The sequence below is a fragment of the Leiobunum rupestre genome, chromosome 3 (genome assembly GCF_980474605.1).
Source record: "Leiobunum rupestre chromosome 3, qqLeiRupe1.1.hap1, whole genome shotgun sequence".
Taxonomy (NCBI): domain Eukaryota; kingdom Metazoa; phylum Arthropoda; class Arachnida; order Opiliones; family Sclerosomatidae; genus Leiobunum; species Leiobunum rupestre.
This window is the reverse complement of record NC_143386.1, coordinates 16,933,358-16,959,488: the sequence shown is the minus strand read 5'-3', so window position 1 is coordinate 16,959,488 and position 26,131 is coordinate 16,933,358. Positions and strand designations below refer to the sequence as shown.

The 26,131-nt window shown below is 30.3% G+C and overlaps 1 protein-coding gene across 1 annotated transcript in view; it reads right to left on the bottom strand.

Annotated features, from left to right (window-relative positions):
- LOC149949702 (uncharacterized) overlaps nt 1-11,783 on the bottom strand; it is a 45,518-nt gene extending 33,735 nt beyond the window's left edge. Inside the window, exon 1 of the mRNA XM_090167891.1 lies at nt 11,562-11,783. The gene's annotated coding sequence lies outside the window, so the exon portion shown is untranslated. The remainder of the gene's footprint in view (nt 1-11,561) is intronic.
- Nucleotides 11,784-26,131: the final 14,348 nt, after the last annotated feature.

Sequence of the window (26,131 nt, the reverse complement as noted above, 5' to 3'; positions counted from 1 at the left end):
CAAATATTTGTGATTTTTAAATATTCCTCAAATATTTGTGATTTTTAAATATTCCTCAAATATTTGTGATTTTTAAATATTCCTTAAAAAGTTGTGATTTCTAAATGTTCCTCAAATATCCAATTTCTAAATGTTCCTCAAATATCCAATTTCAATGTATTTATCAAAATGTACAAAACTAGGTTATCTAACAAATGTAAATTCAGGTCGAAATTAATTAAATTTGTTCTCCAATTAGATTAATTACAGCGCTACAAAAATATACATATTTATCCTTCTCATTTACTAAATTAAATTGTTTTTATTTAGTAATTAAATTTAATTAAGAATTTTACGATTAATTTTAATTTAAGTTACCGCATACTTAAATTTTTAATTTGTCTATAAAGAGGCACAAAAAGTTCAAAATTCAATAAAATAAAAACAATAGTTCTTTTTATAATATAACCTTGGCCATCTTGTTGAAATGTTGCCTTCCCGCTTCAGCTGTGGATCAGTTTTCTCTCCCACTAAAGAGTTTATGAACTCATTCTTAGGCATTGGCTGAACTATTCCAGGGCAACATTGCAACAAGCTGGGCAAGCGTAAATACATTTTATAAAATCAACTATTAAAGTCAATAAAGTCAAAAAATATAAATTAAAATCAATGAAATGAAAAAATAACAATTAGAATCAATAAAAATCAGATATAAATAAAGTAAATCGATTTTTTGTCCCATCTCAGCCAATCTGAATGTTAGTTTTGGGATTTCCAGCCAACATAGATTAATTAATTTATCGTGAATTCCTCCGATCTCAATAGGTGAAAACCATTCGCGGAAAAAAAATCTGGAACCGTTCTAGCTAGAGCCTAACGTCGTCGCCACATTTTATCTGGCGCCAAGTCATTTCCTTTTCGGCACGCCGCCGCCGCCGCTAAATTTTGATTTTCTACGTAATTTAATTTTTTTTTGCTTCAAAAACATTTTGGAAAAAAAATCAACGCCGCCGCCGACCAAAACCATCAAGAACCAAAGGCTGTGCTATCTTAAATTAGTCTAGTTTTTTTGACTTGTCAAAACGTGATTTTAGGATGGAATTTCTGAGGGGCAGGTCACTTCCATTTTGGGTGCGTCTTAATCATAGTAAAATGATTGAATCAGGGTAATCCAAAATCTAATCCCGATTAGAAAATCTAATCCCGATTAGAAAATCTAATCCCGATTAGAAAATCTAATCCCGATTAGAAAATCTAATCCCGATTAGAAAATCTAATCCCGATTAGAAAATCTAATCCCGATTAGAAAATCTAATCCCGATTAGAAAATCTAATCCCGATTAGAAAATCTAATCCCGATTAGAAAATCTAATCCCGATTAGAAAATCTAATCCCGATTAGAAAATCTAATCCCGATTAGAAAATCTAATCCCGATTAGAAAATCTAATCCCGATTAGAAAATCTAATCCCGATTAGAAAATCTAATCCCGATTAGAAAATCTAATCCCGATTAGAAAATCTAATCCCGATTAGAAAATCTAATCCCGATTAGAAAATCTAATCCCGATTAGAAAATCTAATCCCGATTAGAAAATCTAATCCCGATTAGAAAATCTAATCCCGATTAGAAAATCTAATCCCGATTAGAAAATCTAATCCCGATTAGAAAATCTAATCCCGATTAGAAAATCTAATCCCGATTAGAAAATCTAATCCCGATTAGAAAATCTAATCCCGATTAGAAAATCTAATCCCGATTAGAAAATCTAATCCCGATTAGAAAATCTAATCCCGATTAGAAAATCTAATCCCGATTAGAAAATCTAATCCCGATTAGAAAATCTAATCCCGATTAGAAAATCTAATCCCGATTAGAAAATCTAATCCCGATTAGAAAATCTAATCCCGATTAGAAAATCTAATCCCGATTAGAAAATCTAATCCCGATTAGAAAATCTAATCCCGATTAGAAAATCTAATCCCGATTAGAAAATCTAATCCCGATTAGAAAATCTAATCCCGATTAGAAAATCTAATCCCGATTAGAAAATCTAATCCCGATTAGAAAATCTAATCCCGATTAGAAAATCTAATCCCGATTAGAAAATCTAATCCCGATTAGAAAATCTAATCCCGATTAGAAAATCTAATCCCGATTAGAAAATCTAATCCCGATTAGAAAATCTAATCCCGATTAGAAAATCTAATCCCGATTAGAAAATCTAATCCCGATTAGAAAATCTAATCCCGATTAGAAAATCTAATCCCGATTAGAAAATCTAATCCCGATTAGAAAATCTAATCCCGATTAGAAAATCTAATCCCGATTAGAAAATCTAATCCCGATTAGAAAATCTAATCCCGATTAGAAAATCTAATCCCGATTAGAAAATCTAATCCCGATTAGAAAATCTAATCCCGATTAGAAAATCTAATCCCGATTAGAAAATCTAATCCCGATTAGAAAATCTAATCCCGATTAGAAAATCTAATCCCGATTAGAAAATCTAATCCCGATTAGAAAATCTAATCCCGATTAGAAAATCTAATCCCGATTAGAAAATCTAATCCCGATTAGAAAATCTAATCCCGATTAGAAAATCTAATCCCGATTAGAAAATCTAATCCCGATTAGAAAATCTAATCCCGATTAGAAAATCTAATCCAGATTAGAAAATCTAATCCAGATTAGAAAATCTAATCCAGATTAGAAAATCTAATCCAGATTAGAAAATCTAATCCAGATTAGAAAATCTAATCCAGATTAGAAAATCTAATCCCGATTAGAAAATCTAATCCCGATTAGAAAATCTAATCCCGATTAGAAAATCTAATCCCGATTAGAAAATCTAATCCCGATTAGAAAATCTAATCCCGATTAGAAAATCTAATCCCGATTAGAAAATCTAATCCAGATTAGAAAATCTAATCCAGATTAGAAAATCTAATCCAGATTAGAAAATCTAATCCCGATTAGAAAATCTAATCCAGATTAGAAAATCTAATCCAGATTAGAAAATCTAATCCAGATTAGAAAATCTAATCCAGATTAGAAAATCTAATCCAGATTAGAAAATCTAATCCAGATTAGAAAATCTAATCCAGATTAGAAAATCTAATCCAGATTAGAAAATCTAATCCAGATTAGAAAATCTAATCCAGATTAGAAAATCTAATCCAGATTAGAAAATCTAATCCAGATTAGAAAATCTAATCCAGATTAGAAAATCTAATCCAGATTAGAAAATCTAATCCAGATTAGAAAATCTAATCCAGATTAGAAAATCTAATCCAGATTAGAAAATCTAATCCAGATTAGAAAATCTAATCCAGATTAGAAAATCTAATCCAGATTAGAAAATCTAATCCAGATTAGAAAATCTAATCCAGATTAGAAAATCTAATCCAGATTAGAAAATCTAATCCAGATTTAATCATTATATTCATGATCTAATCTTTTAAATCAGATTTAATCATTTTAATCACTCTTTCAGACTATTCGTACAACAAATTCTGAAATGTCCGGGACGTTTTGGTGACGTCATAGCTTTGTCCGAATCAGTTCTTTGAACGGTTCCGGAACTTCCGAGTAGTTTTCACCTTGTGGGTTCTCCCTCTTCGAACCGGTTCGGGAGGGTAAGTGATCCTCCCCCTTTAAGCTGCCCTGATAGCCAAAGAAAAACCCCGTGTTGCCCCCTTTTCTTTCAGTTATACATTACCACTTGCATTACAGTGACGAGTTAAAATGGTATTACAACAAGACTCCTTACTTTTTCTTTAGTCTATTGACAGGGTTGCCACAAAATTTTCAGATTAAAATTCCCTAACTTTTCCCTGACCATTTTAAGAGATTTTCCCTGACTTTTTAAGATCAAAATATTTATTTTATATTTCACATTTATCAGAAATTAATAAATTTAAATGGACTTATATTTCAGTAAAATGGTTATTGCAATGTTCGAAATATTAGCCAAACTTTCAAGGAAATAAATGATAATAAAAGAATTTGTCATAGATCTAGAGTAAAATTAACTTTCAAAAAGTGTCAAGAGAAAATCTAATTCCCTGACATTTCCCTGACCTCTTACAAATTCTTAAAATTCCCTGACCTTTCTGGGCCATTTTTTAATTCCCTGACTTTTCCCTGACGTGTGGCAACCCTGATTGAGGTGTTTTGAAGGTCGTCTTAACGCAAGGTTTTCTTAGAATTAACCTTTAAAGATCTTTTACTAAGGTAAAAGTAATTTTTTCAAATTCAAGACAATTTAATTTTAGGATTTTAATTTACATTACTTCTAATGGTAATGTAACTGTAAAATTATTTGGGTGGTTGGATAATTCGCATTTATGCTTGAATTGATTGCTAATCGACATTTTCAAAATTGGCGTTTACTAGGTTTAGCCGTGGGACAGCCGAGTTTGAGGGATCCAAGAGCCCTCATTTAAGCGCTCCAAAAGAGGAGTGCAATATGTTTGTGTCGCTTTTGTTAAGTGTGTAGCCGACTTTAAACATGCCCAAGCTATTTCCGGTTAATGTTAATTATTAAATCAATAAATTAAAAGGGACCCGATAATTCCAACTACCGCCCGTAAACCTCCTAGGCTCGCGGGAATGGCAGATGGGGAAGACAACGAGGTCACGTGGTAGCAGCGTCTGCCAGAGAGAGATTAAAGAACGCCTGTAAAACTTTCGGGATAGTCGGAACCAAAACGCTATTCGTACCAGGAAAATGCATTTTTCGTTGTGGTTTTAATTTATGGCAATTATACATTAAACGTATGACCTTTATTTTTTTGCTTACCATTCCATATCCTAGTTTAAAATATTTTCAAAATTTGGCACACGCTGTTTTCAAATTACTTCTTTTTCGAACTAGATCGACAAAACAAAAATAAGAAAATAAATTACGGAACCAAAATAAACCTAGCTCTAACAAAACAAAAAATTAATTCGAAATTTGATCGAAATACGACGTTTTGTAATAGAAAAGAAAAATATAGAAAAGATTTTGAAACAAAACAAGAAAAAGCCACGAAAAAAATGAAAATATCACGAAGTTAGTCAGTCGAAACCAAAATACACTTTTAAAAAAATAATGTTGCAAATTTTAATCAAAGAGTATACTCTTTGTTTGAATGGTATATATTCTAGATTGGTTTAAATCAAATGATTTTTAAAAATGATTGGAATTTAATGACTTTTTAAAAATTGATTTAAATCAAAGAATTTTTTTAATATAATTTAAATCGAGATTGAAATAAAATTACTTAATCAAATATTATAAATCAAATAATTATTTATTCCCGATTTATATTAATTTTTTTAATAGTGTTGTTAATTTTCCGGAAAAATAAAATTTTCCGCTAATCGGAAAATAAAAAACTGTAACATAAAATACTTGAAAACTTTTTTTTATTTTTTGCGGAAAAATACGGAAAATTTTCCGACTTACAACATTATTTTTTAATGATTTAAATCAAGTAAGTCTCGAGTTAAATTAAATGATTTTTAAAAACAATTGATTAAAATCGTCAATGATGATGTGAAAATTACCCAAATTAGTACCAGGAGAAATTCCGGTTCAAAGGAACAAAATTCCAAGTAGTAATTAAATTTAATTCAGATTAATTTAAATTTATGATTACATCACCGCTGCGCGAAAATTCTTTACCATTTTTTAATAAAAAGAGGCAAAACAAAATAAAAAACAGATATTTAAAGCAAATAAATGAAATTTTAAAAACACCAAAAAGGAATTATTAATATAAAAACGCGTTTCGATTTGTTTTAAAACGTAACTAGCGCTAGTTTGCATAGCATTCTGATAAACCTGGTGGGATAAATGTGAAATTCGGTAAACATGGAACGTTAAATATTCAGATTTCTTTTTCTTTCGCGGTTCATTCAGTTCGAAATAAAATTATCAATTTTGACGTTAAAATAAACCGATGAGAGAATGCAGGGTTGCCAGTTTTTTTATATTAAAATTCCCAGACTTTTCCATGTGATACCTGGCCATTTCCGGAGATTTTTCTTAACTTAATACCAAAATTGGCGAATTTTAACCTATATTTCTCAAATTCCCTGGCCTTAAGATTCTTATTTTCAAATTCCCTGGCCTCTAGATTCTTATTTTCAAATGCCCTGGCCTTTAGATTCTTATTTTCAAATGCCCTGGCCTTTAGATTCTTATTTTCAAATACCCTGGCCTTTAGATTCTTATTTTCAAATGCCCTGGTCTAAAGATCCATTTCCAAATTCCCTGACTTTCACACTCCTCTCTCATGGATTAAACACTAGTGTTTAATCCATGCCTCTCTCTTTTAGGATCGTTAAAAAAACCAAGATTTTTCATATAACACATAAGGGAGGGTTAATCCAAACTATAGAATATATACAATTTTTGCTGGTTTTGCTTGGGAAAAATACTTGGCGATACAAAAAACCTTGTACCTTATTTTACGAAATTAATAGGAGATCACTGACTTATTCGGGGTTTTCAAGGTTCCGTACGAGCGCTGTTTTGGCAAATTTAATCAGCTAGGCTAATACCCAAGGCACCACCATAGGCCTAAGTCCTCAAGCGACTTTTAGAGCCATTAATTCAGGTGGCCGGGTTACAACGCGTAGGAGGGTGGTGGCAAGCCCTTCATGCCACGTGAGCCAACAGCTCCCTACACAAACTATTACCGTTAACCTCAACAAGTTTTTATGGAAGGGGAAACCGAAGAGGTCGAGGGAAAACCCCTTAAACCAGTGGGGAAGAAATTGCAAACTCAACGCAGAAGGAGTTGTTCCGAGTTTTCACCCAGTGCCACAAGCTGTGATCGTACCCTGCTCCTCTTGCTGCGAGGCGAAAGTGCTAACCACTCCGCCACCCCTCACTGTTTCCCCAAAGGAGGTTTCTGGAAAACAATGTCAAATGCACCTTTTCCATCCCATCTTTACTGAAATATGTTATGTCACATATCATTATTCTATACCGCAACGTAAATTATCATTTATTTTAATACTAGCTTTCTAAATTATAATAGAAAGATTAGTTTTCAAGATGTAAAACCCAGAATGTATTTATATTTATGGAAAATGATTCTGTTTAGACGATTTTTCGCGTTTCTGCCAGTCTCCTCATGGTCTAACACCAAGCTCATTTCCTCTGGAGACTGGACGCCCGGAGTCCGAAAGGCTCCTGGAGACCACTAGTTGTGGCAGACATCGGAAACCGGATACAAACACAGCGGAGCTAAAATCAGCAGCTTCGTCCTCCAGTCTCCAAAACCGGAAACTAAAAATTCTCAAGGAGAGTCGAGGTCCGGCGACCAGAGGGCAAAATGCACCGTTGAGACTGGAGGTCCGGAGACTAGAGGGCTAATAGCGCTGCGGAGACTGGAGGTCCGGCGACCAGAGGGCAAAATGCACCGTGGAGACTGGAGGTCCGGAGACTAGAGGGCTAATAGCGCTGCGGAGACTGGAGGTCCGGCGACCAGAGGGCAAAATGCACCGTGGAGACTGGAGGTCCGGAGACTAGAGGGCTAATAGCGCTGCGGAGACTGGAGGTCCGGCGACCAGAGGGCAAAATGCACCGTTGAGACTGAAGGTCCGGAGACTAGAGGGCTAATAGCGCTGCGGAGACTGGAGGTCCGGCGACCAGAGGGCAAAATGCACCGTTGAGACTGGAGGTCCGGAGACTAGAGGGCTAATAGCGCTGCGGAGACTGGAGGTCCGGCGACCAGAGGGCAAAATGCACCGTGGAGACTGGAGGTCCGGAGACTAGAGGGCTAATAGCGCTGCGGAGACTGGAGGTCCGGCGACCAGAGGGCAAAATGCACCGTGGAGACTGGAGGTCCGGAGACTAGAGGGCTAATAGCGCTGCGGAGACTGGAGGTCCGGCGACCAGAGGGCAAAATGCACCGTGGAGACTGGAGGTCCGGAGACTAGAGGGCTAATAGCGCTGCGGAGACTGGAGGTCCGGCGACCAGAGGGCAAAATGCACCGTTGAGACTGGAGGTCCGGAGACTAGAGGGCTAATAGCGCTGCGGAGACTGGAGGTCCGGCGACCAGAGGGCAAAATGCACCGTGGAGACTGGAGGTCCGGAGACTAGAGGGCTAATAGCGCTGCGGAGACTGGAGGTCCGGCGACCAGAGGGCAAAATGCACCGTGGAGACTGGAGGTCCGGAGACTAGAGGGCTAATAGCGCTGCGGAGACTGGAGGTCCGGCGACCAGAGGGCAAAATACACCGTTGAGACTGGAGGTCCGGAGACTAGAGGGCTAATAGCGCTGCGGAGACTGGAGGTCCGGCGACCAGAGGGCAAAATGCACCGTGGAGACTGGAGGTCCGGAGACTAGAGGGCTAATAGCGCTGCGGAGACTGGAGGTCCGGAGACTAGAGGGCAAAATGCACCGTGGAGACTGGAGGTCCGGAGACTAGAGGGCTAATAGCGCTGCGGAGACTGGAGGTCCGGCGACCAGAGGGCAAAATGCACCGTTGAGACTGGAGGTGCGGAGACTAGAGGGCTAATAGCGCTGCGGAGACTGGAGGTCCGGACAGTGGCGTAGCTGAGAACTCAGAGGCCCCTCCAGCGTTTTCTCTGACTATTTCCCGAGATTTTCCCCGACTTAACAAGGTTTTCTCTGGTGATTTCCCGAGATTTTCCCCGACTTTACAAGGTTTTCTCTGGCCATTTCCCGAGATTTTCCCCGACTTTAAAGGTTTTCTCTGGCCATTTCCCGACTTTACAAGGTTTTCTCTTGCCATTTCCCGAGATTTTCCCCGACTGTACAAGGATTTCTCTGGCCATTTCCGGAGATTTTCCCCGACTTAACAAGGTTTTCTCTGTCCATTTCCCGAGATTGTCCCCGACTTTACAAGGTTTTCTCTGGCCATTTCCCGAGATTTTCCCCGACTTTAAAGGTTTTCTCTGGCCATTTCCCGAGATTGTCTCCGACTTTACAAGGTTTTCTCTGGCCATTTCCCGAGATTTTCCCCGACTGTACAAGGTTTTCTCTGGCCATTTCCAGAGATTTTCCCCGACTGTACAAGGTTTTCTCTGGCCATTTCCAGAGATTGTCCCCGACTTTACAAGGTTTTCTCTGGCCATTTCCCGAGATTTTCCCCGACTGTACAAGGTTTTCCCTGGCCATTTCCCGAGATTTTCCCCGACTGTACAAGGTTTTCTCTGGCCATTTCCGGAGATTTTCCCCGACTTACGAGGTTTTCTCTAGCCATTTCCCGAGATTGTCCCCGACTTTACAAGGTTTTCTCTAGCCATTTCCCGAGATTGTCCCCGACTTTACAAGGTTTTCTCTGGCCATTTCCCGAGATTTTCCCCGACTTTACAAGGTTTTCTCTGGCCATTTCCCGAGATTTTCCCCGACTTTACAAGGTTTTCTCTGGCCATTTTCCTTTTATACTACAATTATCCACCTATATTTTAGAAAAGGTTTCCTATTTGCAACCAAAATTCAATTCCCTGACCTTTATACCCATGTTAAATTTCCCTGCCTTTTCCAGGCAACCGTGACTGACGCGAACGGATGTCAATCGCATCATTTTAGATTTATTTTTCTCTAGTTATTTTTCTCTAGTTGAAAATTAAGTACGTAAATCAGCGGGCGTGGACTAGGGCTACATCGCGAAATTTATGTATATTCAGTGTTCCCACCATATTTTCAGTTAAAAATTCCCAATTTCCCCTGATAATTTTATAAATTTTCCCGAAGGTCAGATCACTCCCTTGATTATTAGGACAACTGTCAACTTCGTATAACTAAATCATGATAATGTGACTAAACAATGATCAAATCTGATTAAAATCAAAACGGTAGCTTTGGCTCTATAAATATTAAAAATAATTTAATTTTTGTTCTTGATTTTTACGACACCCGGTAGCTAGAGTGATCAAAAAGAGACAATTTATAGTTTACTTATATATCAGAAATGAATTTGGTTAACTTATATTTTGTTGTAAAGGTTAAATTTTAGCTTAAAACAGTTTTTATGCAGAGATCAAGTTACAAAGTTTAAAAATGAGCAGAAGATTTAAGCAACTTAATAATCATCACAGAACTGTAGTAAAATTACAGCTATCTCACCTTCATAAGATTTTCAAGATAAAAATTATCCGACTTTTAGTTCTATTTTCAAATGGATACCTGGCAGCATGACGTCAGGCCGTACCTTTGGCTATGGCCGCCATGCTGGTATGCTTTTTTTTTTCAATTGGAAAAAGCATGGATGATGTATTATCTACGTCATGCTGCCAAGTCCATATTGCTTGACTTGTGGCAACCCTGTACACATTCCATGAGGGCTAACGTACTATTTTTCTTAAGGTCCCACAGACTCGCGTTTTATAAACTTAAACCTCAGAATATCACAGACCACAGATAGAAATTTCAGTCAGGCCCTCCTTAAGACACAGTACAACGGTGGATCTAAATTTCAAACAAATCGATTAACTTTAACTATGCCTACGACATTTCACATCATTTCAGCCGGTGATATTGAAGCTTCACTTCAATTAAACATTGAAAATATAATATTTTCTCAAACAGAAAGTCATAAACATTCTAGCGGTCAGGATATACCACAAAAAAATTATAATTCTTTAAAAACTTGTTTCACTATAAACGGAAATTTACTTCGACACCGGCGATACAAAAATATGAATTACTCTAGTATTAAACCGCCGTGATTCGTTTAAACTAAGTCTTATTATAACCATCTAAAAAAACTAGCCTAACATTTTCAGTAAAAAAAATTGTTAACCTTGACCTTGAAAATGCGCGAGTTATGCAAAAGATTAAGGCCATTATTACTTCTAGAACCGCGCCAAGAAAAAAGTAAGCATTGATACAAAAATGGATTGGACGAAATTTAACCACAAACGACTAAAATATTTAAACAAATTAGAGGACATTTTTAGCTTCTTATCGGGGCCTAAAAATAAATAGCATAGTACCAGTAGGCGAGAGAAGCAACGGTAACATATTGAACTAGAGAAAAACGCAGCATGCGCGAATCCCGTTCGATGCTGACATTTTAGGCCTAACTGGCCTCGTCGTAACAAGAAGATAAAGAGGGCTAGTTTTCGGGCGGGAAATAAGGGAGGAACGCCGACCACCGTTAACCGTTATTGGAAACGGGATAAATACGAAATTTCTCCTCCATTCGTCGACGCGCGTCTATTAATAAAGCGAGACATAACACAAGGGAGAGAGAGAGACAGATCACTCTCCGAGAGCGAGGTAAAAAGATGCAAATAGGAAGGAGAAGTCTGAGATGAAGCAAATAATCCAAAGAAGCTTCCGCCAGCGAGAAATGGCGAGGGTAGAAGGGAAGAATGAAAGTCAGTGAAAAGTCTCGTCGTTGGCGAGGAGAGACGCGCGAGGAGGGAGCTCGGTCGGGCGGTTGGGAGGGAGCGCGGAGGACCCGTGATGGAGGGAAACTCGTCGGGCCGTTGTTCGGCTCAGGAGGGAGTTGGGGGGGGAGGCGGTTGGTCTCGCTTGTCGAAGGAGCGACGGAATAACGGAGGGAAAAGACGGACAAAGAAAGTTCGTTTTAAAACGAAATACGTACCTGACAATTAATTAGAGCGATCCTCGTCTTAACTCGCGCTTTCCCTGTATGGCAAAATTCGACAAACTCTCGGTATCTTATTTCGTTTTTAAAATATTGTCGCCGTTTTGGAGTCGTTTTCGATTCTAGTAGGTCTCCAGACGCCCTCCACCCAACATGGCCCACTGCGAATAGTGGTGGTTGGGGGAAAAGGCGGAGAGAGAGAACGACGAAGGCCGCCAACACTACGCAGCGTCAGACGGGAGAAAGCTGGGAGGAGGGAAAGGGGGTGATGCCGGGAGAGAACGGCGGGGCTGACGTCAATATCGGTCACGTGACGCTTATAGGATTAGAGATTCTGGGGAGGGATAGAGAGTGGGTGGAAAAGCGCGACGCTTCGGGCTCGGGAAGCCGCTGCCGGAGGGATAACGGGAGGGGGATTGAAAAACGTCCGCCTGCGACGAGACTTACACAGACTGAGCCGGGGGTGGTGGAAGAAAGCGGAGGGGGGAGATCCGTCAATACTTTGAAAATTGCAGTCTGGGGACGCGGACGGGAGGAATAGACCTACTACGCTCCACATCAACGCGATCTTTCTTTCTTTTTTCAATTCGATTTTTTTTGTGGGAGAGGAGGGGGCAAGGTGGGGTAGGGGTGGAGAATATTTTTTCTTTAGTCTCGTATATGTAGTGATATAACGGAACGGTGTAGAAATATGAAAGTTGGTTATTTCTGAGGTGAAATCTTTCCAGTATGGCATTTCCCGTTTCTTCTTCCTTTTTGGCTTTGGCGCATGCCGTTTGTGGTCAATTTCGGCTGCGGGTTTGGTTCAGGGGCTTAGAACCCTGAGGGGGAGGCAGGGTCTATTGCCCCTTCAAATAAATTTACAAGGCGGGGAAACCAATTTAATTGCGCCACTCATATTTTTTCTGATTTTAAACCTTCAAATTGATTTTCATCCGTGCCTTCCCCCCTTCAATTAAGTTCTGGGTGCGCCACTGTCCCTGTATATGTATTTACCTTATTTCTGTTGGATTACCATCTTTAACATCTTGAAAGTGTGTATCGCTTGCTTTACCACAAGTATAACAATAAACCATTTCGGTTGAAAATAAATTACTTCCTGGCTAATTTGATCGCGATAAATACTAAAGAAAATGCGTTTACGGCTCAAATTCGAAAATAACTACCTTTAGAAACCAAAGATACATTTAAACTTCGCACCCTAGATTCTAAATAACTGCCTCGCGCGTAGTCAATGGCGTGTACCCACTTTCTGCCGGAACTACGAAAACATTACCTCCAGAGTTACCATAGTAACCAACTATAGTTAAGAACACGTTTGAAGCGCTGTTCGCGTCTTCCAAGTTGGCCGTGATACAGCGACCGATGGATGCCGATTTTTCGAAGGTTTCGTGCTGGAAATGGGTAAACGCTTCCGGGAAAATCCGCCATTTGAATCTAGGATACGGACTACAAATTTAACTAAGTGGATGTTAGCAATAGTCAATTTTATGTTCTGATTAAATCATTGGGTATGGTTTTATATTTACACCCGATGAGCTTTTTATTTCAGTCATCGGTGTTTATTAAAATGGCGTTGAATTTTTTTCCGGCCGGAAAATCGAAGAAAGCGAAAATTACATTATTTAATTGTAAATGATGAAGTAATAGAAGAAAATACTGTAGCAGTATATAAATCCATTAATCCATGTAGCAGTCAATCGTTTTTAAAAACAAACAAAACCGGGCGCTATAATTGCTAGAAAATAACTACCCTTCGCTCCAATAAACAATGTGCAGATGAACTTCTCCTGCCAAAAATAAAGTATTTTTACGTCATTCAGCGGAAAAACTGACTCTTCCAGCCGGTGACTTCGGTGAGCAACCGATGACCATCGTGACGTCCAAACCGGAACCGCGAAAAAGCGTACAGTAGGAAACCGGTGTCATCGGTGAGTTATTGAACGTAGTACCCCTTTATCATTATTTATCCAAAGTAATAATTGAATGATTTCAAAATTACATTTTGGCGCGTTACAGTACCTTTACATTCTGAGTTATTACAGGCATATTTACTTGTTTTTATACCCTAACATGGTGGCGTATTTTCATGCGCAAAATTAATTTTAAGATCCATCAATTATTTTTACTTTTGATAGGGCATATAAATTCCCTGTGCGGCTGTGCCTTGGCCGCTTCGTGAAAAATGTTGGCGGTTGATGTGCGTCGTTATCTGACAGTTCCAAAGACTTTAAGAACTCGTTGTCCTTAGCAACGCTGTGATTTATGTTTTCATTTTAAACAAAGTGCGTGTCATACTTAATTATGTTTCTTGTGCTTTGTAACCAAAGATCCGTACATTAGATTCGAATTCAGAAAGTTTTTTAATTTGACGGTTTTCCAACGAAGCGTTTACTGGTTTCCGTCATGTGATCTCCGAAAAATCGGCCTCCATCGGTCGCTGTATTAATGTATTAATGGTTTTAAAGGTTGTGTTTATATGGGCGTTTTCTCTCCAACTTCGTCTTAATGACTTTGGGACGGACCGAGTGCGGAGTGTAATGCTACCTCTCAACGTCCAATGGCAGGGTTTCCACCAGTTGTACACGGTATTCGTCTTAGAATCAATTTGCGATCGCATCGGGCGGGATTTGAACCCGAGACCTCCTGCTTGACAGGCGGACGTTCTACCACAGAACCACCGACACTTGTTACGCCTTATTGAAAATTAGACCTTCAGCTTTATCGGAAGCGTATTTAATAGAGTACGAAATTTTGGTTTAATTGAAATAGAATTGAAATTGAAATTATTGCATCGAAGAAATTCTAATTTAGCGTTTCTCTATTGATTAAAAACGAATGCGCCACCCAGGTTTCGAACCCAGACCATTCGGCTTGGCAGTCGAGCGCTCTACCACAGAACCACCGATAGCTGCTTAGGTTCACTGAAATTAATTTACCGTTTATTGCTTTAAGAGCTGGCGGTTAGTCAAGTGGCTCTCTGTGCTTTGTTGATGGTAAGGTTTTTGCTTCTTGTAAATATATTTGGTGTGGATATTTGGATATCTACGATTTCTAACGCAGTCAATGATTTCCTGGGTGTGAGAATCATTATATGATATTGGAAATTGGACGGCATTGGTCTTTTTCATGCGGTATGTGTCACAACGTCAACTGGAAGTCTACGAGTGTTGAAATAAAATGAGCGTTAAAGATGCGGCAAGTATTTCGTAAGGGAGAAAAATACAAATACCATCTGTAGATGTTTCTTTCATTAAAATTTGCTTAGTATTATATTCAACTGATAAACATGTACTGTAAAAAGGGTTAAATTCAATTGTGCATTGTTTTAGTAAGTCTAACTCGCTGTTGTAACTACTTAATTTATAATATTCTGAATAAATTAAACTCGATTGTTTCGTCTCAATTATTTAAATTTAAATTAAAATTTTATAACGGGCAGGGTTTGAACCGAGAATACGTTTTTCGTAAATAACTCTGAATTGCGGAGATATCTTTGGGGGTCGTGTCGAGAAATTAATACCACTAGGGACCATACTTCCGAGCAGAGGTATATTTTGGCTTGCCAACTTGTATTTTCTCGTACTCCCTTTGTAACAGCAAGGATACTATATCTTAAAATACAGTATCCTTGGTAACAGGGCGATTGTCCTATCACGGCACTATGACGCACTACTAGGCTAGGTAGAGCGGCGTCCGACCTTAAAGGCCGAGTGAGGCGTTGAGGGGGGGGGGGTGAAAAGCACGCTCAATTTTCTTTCTTTTGCCACCGAACTTTGGAGCCCCTTTCACTTTTTTTATAAGTTAAATGTAAAGTATTCAATGAAGACACGGCCATATGAAAAAGGGCGCCTAATATTATTTGCCCATGGGCGCCTGAAAGGTAAAAACGGACCTGCGCGCTGTTGGCGCTCATTAAAGCTGGCCGTGGTCTTATATATAGTTGGTTACCATGGTGACTATGGAGCTAATTTTTTGGAAGTTCTGGCAGGAAGTGGGTAAACGCTATTGACTACGCGCTAGGCAGTTATTTCGGAAACGCTGAATAACGTGGAAAATGTAAAAACTCGAATAACTTGGAATCGGAATAGCGTCGAATGAGCGCTTAAATAAAACATCTTTAAGGAAATCACCAAGAAGTATATGTCCGAGAGCCAGGACCGGAAAATTACTGTTTATATAGTGTTTGTTTAAATAATGGAATTTTCTCGCCTGTAAGCAGAGCGTTGTGTTTTTACCAAGCCTTACTATGTCAAAAAAAAGCTAAAAAAGCTACCTGGTTATAAAGGAAACATTTGTTGCAAACCGTACAGGTGAAAAGTTTCCATTATTTCAACAAGCACTATATAAACAGTAATTTGCAGGTCCTGGCTCTCGGAAATATTACTTCTTGTGGATTTCCTTGAAGAGGTTTTATTGAAGCGTCCATTGGAATAAAGTGAAAAATGTTAAAACTGTAATAAGATGGAAAATGTTAAAACTGGATCAACGTGTAAAAGGTTAAAACTGAAATAACGTGGAAAATGTTAAAACTGGAATAACGTGGAAAATGTTAAAACTGGATCAACGTGTAAAATATTAAAACTGTATCAACGTGTAAAATGTTAAAACTGGAATAACGTGGAAAATGTTAAAACTGGAACAACGTGGAATCGGAATAGTATGAAAACTGCAGAAATTGGAAAAACGTGGAAAGTACCAATACCGTGGAAAGTACCAAAACTGGAATACCGTGGAAAGTACCAAAACTGGAAATCTGGAATACTTAAACGTGGAAAGTACCAAGACTGGAATAACGTGGAAAGTAATCAAACCGAAATAACATGGGAAGAATAATTAAAAAGATTTCAGTAGATACTTTTTCAGTAGGCACCAACTCACAATTTAGTTATTCCGATAAGAAAAATTTTGATATTGTAGATTGAGTTATTTCTTCATATAAAGTTCTACTTTAATTAGTTTCCACGTTATTCCAGTTTTGGTAGTTTCCACGTTATTCCAGTATGGGTAATTTCCACGTTATTCCAGTTTCTGCAGTTTCCACGTCACTTTAGTTTCAGCCTTTTCCACGTTATTCCAGTTCCACCTTATTCCAGTGGCCTGATCTTTTCCACGTTATGCGTTCGATCTGTTATTTCGAATCTAGGGTACGAGGTTTATATTAACTTTGCTTTTTTAATAAATAATAAATATAACTTTGACTAATAGGATGCGATTTCTTTATGTAATCAGTTCTCATGAATTAAGCTCGGGCATAATTATTTGAATTAGAAGGTAGACCTTGGCTCAAATCAAGAATGCTCAAATCTTAAAAAAGGTGTTCTTCTTTCAAATAACAAATTGAATGATGTTAGAAGCCCAAGACTACTTAAAAATCTTACTATCATAGCAAATACGCAAAAGCGGACTCTAGCGGAGAAACCAGTGAAAGTACGATTACAGATCGAATAAATTGTATTAGATAGTCTTTTGCTTTATTTAATAGTATAAAATTAAACTATTGTTTCCAAACGGCAAAAAATATCGTTCGGCGCCACCTACATTCGTGAAACGGAACCATTGGCGAAAAACCTGTAATCTATTACTTCAACATTAATTTAATTACTGGGCAACATAAGTGGCATGGGGAAAACTACGTGGCACAGCATGCTCAAACTACGCCATGACACTGAACCTAGTGCCTTTGGCTTTTTACGGTAGCGCCACAGGCGTTTTTTCGGTGAACTGAATCATCACCACATTTTCCCATGTCGCTGTGCAAATTGATCAGCTTCTGCCAATTAATTTTCCCCACGTTCAATTTGCTGCTCATTAATTTAAATCTTAATTTTAAATTAGAATCAAATTAATGATTTATTTTAATTTAATAAAAAACCAATGTTTTATTTTAATTTAATATAAAACTAATGATTTATTTTAATTTAATATAAAACTAATGATTTATTTTAATTTAATATAAAACTAATGATTTATTTTAATTTAATATAAAACTAATGATTTATTTTAATTTAATATAAAACCAAAAATGTATTTATTTATACTCAGGGAGAATGAATATGTCGAGACTATCGATGGACACGTTGAGGCCCTAACCCCGTCACGCTAAGGGGGGGGGGGGAGGAAAACAGGAGGCGGTCTTATTTTTGGGTCCTCGCAGAAGCGTTAATCGCGTCGAAAAACGTAATTTTTAAGAACCAATGAGATTGCAGTATTATTTTATTTTATTAAAGCAGAGGAGCATACCGGGGGCCCCAACGGGTGGAATTGGAGAAACGCTAAAAATAATCTCGACATATTCATTCTCACTGAGTATAAATAAATACATTCTTGATAAAACCAATGATTTATTTTAATTTCATATAAAACTAATGATTTATTTTAATTTCATATAAAACTAATGATTTATTTTAATTTCATATAAAACTAATGATTTATTTTAATTTCAATTAAAACTAATGATGTATTTTAATTTAATATAAAACTAATGATTTATTTTAATTTAATATAATATAAAACCAATGATTTATTTTAATTTAATATAAAAATAATGTGTTATTTTAATTTAATATAAAACTAATGATTTATTTTAATTTAATATAAAACTAATGTGTTATTTTAATTTAATATAAAACAAATGATTTATTTTAATTTAATATAAAACAAATAATTTATTTTAATTTCATATAAAACAAATGATTATTTTAATTTAATATAAAACTAATGATTTATTTTAATTTTAAATTAAACTAATGGTTTATTTTAATTTCATATAAAACTAATGATTTATTTTAATTTCATATAAAACTAATGATTTATTTTAATTTAATATAAGACTAATGATTTATTTTAATTTAATATAATATAAAACTAATGATTTATTTTAATATAATATAATATAAAATTAATGATTTATTTTAATTTAATATAAAACTAATGGTTTATTTTAATTTCATATAAAACCAAGAATGTATTTATTTATACATTCTTGATAAAACTAATGATGTATTTTAATTTAATATAAACTAATGATTTATTTTAATTTAATATAATATAAAACCAATGATTTATTTTAATTTAATATAAAACTAATGATTTATTTTAATTTAATATAAAACTAATGTGTTATTTTAATTTAATATAAAACTAATGATTTATTTTAATTTAATATAAAACTAATGATTTATTTTAATTTAATATAAAACTAATGATTTATTTTAATTTAATATAAAAATAATGTGTTATTTTAATTTAATATAAAACTAATGATTTATTTTAATTTAATATAAAACTAATGTGTTATTTTAATTTAATATAAAACAAATGATTTATTTTAATTTAATATAAAACAAATAATTTATTTTAATTTCATATAAAACAAATGATTATTTTAATTTAATATAAAACTAATGATTTATATTAACATAAAATTAATGATTTATTTTAATTTAATATAAAACTAATGATCTATTTTAAATTAATATAAAACTAATGATTTATTTTAATTTAATATAATATAAAACTAATGATTTATTATAATTTAATAGAAAACTAATTATTTATTATAATTTAATATAAAACTAATGATTTATTATAATTTAATATAAAACTAATGATTTATTTTAATTTTAAATTAAACTAATGGTTTATTTTAATTTCATATAAAACTAATGATTTATTTTAATTTCATATAAAACTAATGATTTATTTTAATTTAATATAATATAAAACCAATGATTTATTTTAATTTAATATAAAACAAATGATTTATTTTAATTTAATATAAAACAAATAATTTATTTTAATTTCATATAAAACAAATGATTATTTTAATTTAATATAAAACTAATGATTTATTTTAATTTTAAATTAAACTAATGGTTTATTTTAATTTCATATAAAACTAATGATTTATTTTAATTTCATATAAAACTAATGATTTATTTTAATTTAATATAAGACTAATGATTTATTTTAATTTAATATAATATAAAACTAATGATTTATTTTAATATAATATAATATAAAATTAATGATTTATTTTAATTTAATATAAAACTAATGGTTTATTTTAATTTCATATAAAACCAAGAATGTATTTATTTATACATTCTTGATAAAACTAATGATGTATTTTAATTTAATATAAACTAATGATTTATTTTAATTTAATATAATATAAAACCAATGATTTATTTTAATTTAATATAAAACTAATGATTTATTTTAATTTAATATAAAACTAATGTGTTATTTTAATTTAATATAAAACTAATGATTTATTTTAATTTAATATAAAACTAATGATTTATTTTAATTTAATATAAAACTAATGATTTATTTTAATTTAATATAAAAATAATGTGTTATTTTAATTTAATATAAAACTAATGATTTATTTTAATTTAATATAAAACTAATGTGTTATTTTAATTTAATATAAAACAAATGATTTATTTTAATTTAATATAAAACAAATAATTTATTTTAATTTCATATAAAACAAATGATTATTTTAATTTAATATAAAACTAATGATTTATATTAACATAAAATTAATGATTTATTTTAATTTAATATAAAACTAATGATCTATTTTAAATTAATATAAAACTAATGATTTATTTTAATTTAATATAATATAAAACTAATGATTTATTATAATTTAATAGAAAACTAATTATTTATTATAATTTAATATAAAACTAATGATTTATTATAATTTAATATAAAACTAATGATTTATTTTAATTTTAAATTAAACTAATGGTTTATTTTAATTTCATATAAAACTAATGATTTATTTTAATTTCATATAAAACTAATGATTTATTTTAATTTAATATAATATAAAACCAATGATTTATTTTAATTTAATATAAAACTAATGATTTATTTTAATTTAATATAAAACTAATGATTTATTATAATTTAATATAAAACTAATGATTTATTTTAATTTTAAATTAAACTAATTGTTTATTTTAATTTCATATAAAACTAATGATTTATTTTAATTTCATATAAAACTAATGATTTATTTTAATTTAATATAAGACTAATGATTTATTTTAATTTAATATAATATAAAACTAATGATTTATTTTAATATAATATAATATAAAATTAATGATTTATTTTAATTTAATATAAAACTAATGGTTTATTTTAATTTCATATAAAACCAAGAATGTATTTATTTATACATTCTTGATAAAACTAATGATGTATTTTAATTTAATATAAACTAATGATTTATTTTAATTTAATATAATATAAAACCAATGATTTATTTTAATTTAATATAAAACTAATGATTTATTTTAATTTAATATAAAACTAATGTGTTATTTTAATTTAATATAAAACTAATGATTTATTTTAATTTAATATAAAACTAATGATTTATTTTAATTTAATATAAAACTAATGATTTATTTTAATTTAATATAAAAATAATGTGTTATTTTAATTTAATATAAAACTAATGATTTATTTTAATTTAATATAAAACTAATGTGTTATTTTAATTTAATATAAAACAAATGATTTATTTTAATTTAATATAAAACAAATAATTTATTTTAATTTCATATAAAACAAATGATTATTTTAATTTAATATAAAACTAATGATTTATATTAACATAAAATTAATGATTTATTTTAATTTAATATAAAACTAATGATCTATTTTAAATTAATATAAAACTAATGATTTATTTTAATTTAATATAATATAAAACTAATGATTTATTATAATTTAATAGAAAACTAATTATTTATTATAATTTAATATAAAACTAATGATTTATTATAATTTAATATAAAACTAATGATTTATTTTAATTTTAAATTAAACTAATGGTTTATTTTAATTTCATATAAAACTAATGATTTATTTTAATTTCATATAAAACTAATGATTTATTTTAATTTAATATAATATAAAACCAATGATTTATTTTAATTTAATATAAAACTAATGATTTATTTTAATTTAATATAAAACTAATGATTTATTTTAATTTCATATAAAACTAATGATGTATTTTAATTTAATATAAGACTAATGATTTATTTTAATTTAATATAATATAAAACTAATGATTTATTTTAATATAATATAATATAAAATTAATGATGTATTTTAATTTAATATAAAACTAATGGTTTATTTTAATTTCATATAAAACCAAGAATGTATTTATTTATACATTCTTGATAAAACTAATGATGTATTTTAATTTAATATAAACTAATGATTTATTTTAATTTAATATAATATAAAACCAATGATTTATTTTAATTTAATATAAAACTAATGATTTATTTTAATTTAATATAAAACTAATGTGTTATTTTAATTTAATATGAAACTAATGATTTATTTTAATTTAATATAAAACTAATGATTTATTTTAATTTAATATAAAACTAATGATTTATTTTAATTTAATATAAAAATGATGTGTTATTTTAATTTAATATAAAACTAATGATTTATTTTAATTTAATATAAAACTAATGTGTTATTTTAATTTAATATAAAACAAATGATTTATTTTAATTTAATATAAAACAAATAATTTATTTTAATTTCATATAAAACAAATGATTATTTTAATTTAATATAAAACTAATGATTTATATTAACATAAAATTAATGATTTATTTTAATTTAATATAAAACTAATGATCTATTTTAAATTAATATAAAACTAATGATTTATTTTAATTTAATATAATATAAAACTAATGATTTATTATAATTTAATAGAAAACTAATTATTTATTATAATTTAATTTAAAACTAATGATTTATTATAATTTAATATAAAACTAATGATTTATTTTAATTTTAAATTAAACTAATGGTTTATTTTAATTTCATATAAAACTAATGATTTATTTTAATTTCATATAAAACTAATGATTTATTTTAATTTCAAATAAAACATGATTTATTTTAATTTCAAATAAAACATGATTTATTTTAATTTCAAATAAAACATGATTTATTTTAATTTAATATAAAACTAATGATTTATTTTAATTTAATATAATATAAAACTAATGATTTATTTTAATATAATATAAAATTAATGATTTATTTTAATTTAATATAAAACTAATGGTTTATTTTAATTTCATATAAAACCAAGAATGTATTTATTTATACATTCTTGATAAAACTAATGATGTATTTTAATTTAATATAAAACTAATGATTTATTTTAATTTAATATAATATAAAACCAATGATTTATTTTAATTTAATATAAAACTAATGATTTATTTTAATTTAATATAAAACTAATGTGTTATTTAATTTTAAATTAAACTAATGGTTTATTTTAATTTCATATAAAACTAATGATTTATTTTAATTTCATATAAAACTAATGATTTATTTTAATTTCAAATAAAACATGATTTATTTTAATTTCAAATAAAACATGATTTATTTTAATTTCATATAAAACTAATGATTTATTTTAATTTAATATAATATAAAACTAATGATTTATTTTAATTTAATATAATATAAAACTAATGATTTATTTTAATATAATATAAAACTAATGATTTATTTTAATATAATATAATATAAAACTAATGATTTATTATAATTTAATAGAAAACTAATTATTTATTATAATTTAATATAAAACTAATGATTTATTATAATTTAATATAAAACTAATGATTTATTTTAATTTTAAATTAAACTAATGGTTTATTTTAATTTCATATAAAACTAATGATTTATTTTAATTTCATATAAAACTAATGATTTATTTTAATTTCAAATAAAACATGATTTATTTTAATTTCAAATAAAACATGATTTATTTTAATTTAATATAAAACTAATGATTTATTTTAATTTAATATAATATAAAACTAATGATTTATTTTAATATAATATAAAATTAATGATTTATTTTAATTTAATATAAAACTAATGGTTTATTTTAATTTCATATAAAACCAAGAATGTATTTATTTATACATTCTTGATAAAACTAATGATGTATTTTAATTTAATATAAAACTAATGGTTTATTTTAATTTCATATAAAACCAAGAATGTATTTATTTATACATTCTTGATAAAACTAATGATGTATTTTAATTTAATATAAAACTAATGATGTATTTTAATTTAATATAAAACTAATGATGTATTTTAATTTAATATAAAACTAATGATTTATTTTAATTTAATATAATATAAAACCAATGATTTATTTTAATTTAATATAAAACTAATGATTTATTTTAATTTAATATAAAACTAATGATTTATTATAATTTAATATAAAACTAATGATTTATTTTAATTTTAAATTAAACTAATGGTTTATTTTAATTTCATATAAAACTAATGATTTATTTTAATTTCATATAAAACTAATGATTTATTTTAATTTCAAATAAAATATGATTTATTTTAATTTCAAATAAAACATGATTTATTTTAATTTAATATAAAGCATGATTTATTTTAATTTAATATAAAACTAATGATTTATTTTAATTTAATATAATATAAAACCAATGATCTATTTTAAATTAATATAAAACTAATGATTTATTTTAATTTAATATAATATAAAACTAATGATTTATTATAATTTAATATAAAACTAATGATTTATTTTAATTTAATATAATATAAAACTAATGATTTATTATAATTTAATATAAAACTAATGATTTATTTTAATTTAATATAATATAAAACTAATGATTTATTTTAATTTAATATAATATAAAACTAATGATTTATTTTAATTTCATATAAAACTAATGATTTATTTTAATTTCAAATAAAACTAATGATGTATTTTAATTTAATATAAAACTAATGATTTATTTTAATTTAATATAAAACTAATGATTTATTTTAATTTTAAATTAAACTAATGGTTTATTTTAATTTCATATAAAACTAATGATTTATTTTAATTTAATATAAAACTAATGATTTATTTTAATATAATATAAAATTAATGATTTATTTTAATTTAATATAAAACTAATGGTTTATTTTAATTTCATATAAAACCAAGAATGTATTTATTTATACATTCTTGATAAAACTAATGATGTATTTTAATTTAATATAAAACTAATGATGTATTTTAATTTAATATAAAACTAATGATGTATTTTAATTTAATATAAAACTAATGATGTATTTTAATTTAATATAAAACTAATGATTTATTTTAAATCGTGGGTATCCACATTTGATATACACATCATCACCTAGATGGCGATAGTGGAGGTATGAAGGCGTGAAACTTGAAAACTACTCGGTTTGGCGAATAGTTACGAACTTCCGACGGGTGCAGCATTCTCTCAGAATTTTTGCGCTAAACCATGGTACACGAAGAAATTAAAAGTTAAAAGGAACCACCTATGAACTGCATTGTAAAGGATGATAAAATTGGCGAATAAGTAGATTAATCCATTATGAAAGGGATAATAAAGTTAAACCCTAAACGAATTTGAAGAAATTTAAAAACTTACTAATAGCTCGCACCGATAGGTATTAGAGCAAACAAAAAGGCGCGAAACTCGGACCTAATAGATCTTCGAGCGAAAAATTAAATTAAATTAAATTAAATGGCCAGAAATTCCAACGGTAGTGCTTAGACGAGGCTAAAACAATTATAATAAAAAGCTCATAGGACTGCAGTTCGTGATTTCTATATTATATTCTATTCTAAAATAAATCATCTTCCAGGAAATCGGCAAGAAGTAATATTTCCGAGAGCCAGGACCCGTAAGTAACTCGCAAGTCCAAGTCACAGCTTGAAGAGAGTATCAGTGCCGAAAAAAGGTTCGGTTAGAAAATTAGCATTAAAGCAATAGGAAGTGTCATACTTATTGTTATTATCTTACTTATGGTAATACAGTTAGAGAGATTTGTACATCGGTGTTAGAGGGCCAAGCGACGAATCTCGTACAGGGGGCGATTCTGTAAAAATTCGAATGGGAATTCGATCTCGATACCATATACCATGTCGAGATCTACTTCGACAATTTGCATTGATTTATGCTTATTCGAAATCTTTACCGAATACCATTCGTCGAGATCTCGAAGTTCGAAATGTAGTTTTCGATCGAAAATTGGATTTCGAATATTTACAGAATAGGCCCCTAGGCCTTGATTCCGTATCTCAAGAAACTCTTCAGGAATCTTGAGAATCTCGAGAATCTAACAAAATATACGAATCTTCGAAATCTAGGAATCCTACTCTAATCGATGAATCACATATGATGATACGAATCACGGAATCTCTTGATTCCAGATCCCTTGATTCGGAATCTCGTACACAATTCCTCGAAGTGACGGACCCCTCGGGGCCAAGTCATCGAGCGACTTATAGCCCTCTTTGTAAAAGGATTTAAGAGATAAAAGTTTTTAATAAGTTTTACCAATATGTTTACATATACATTTTTATAAGGGGAAAAAAAATAAAAAAAAAAGTTTCACACCCACACACAGAATAACTCCGATATGACGGTTTAACAAGGTGGCAAGCCAAAATATAC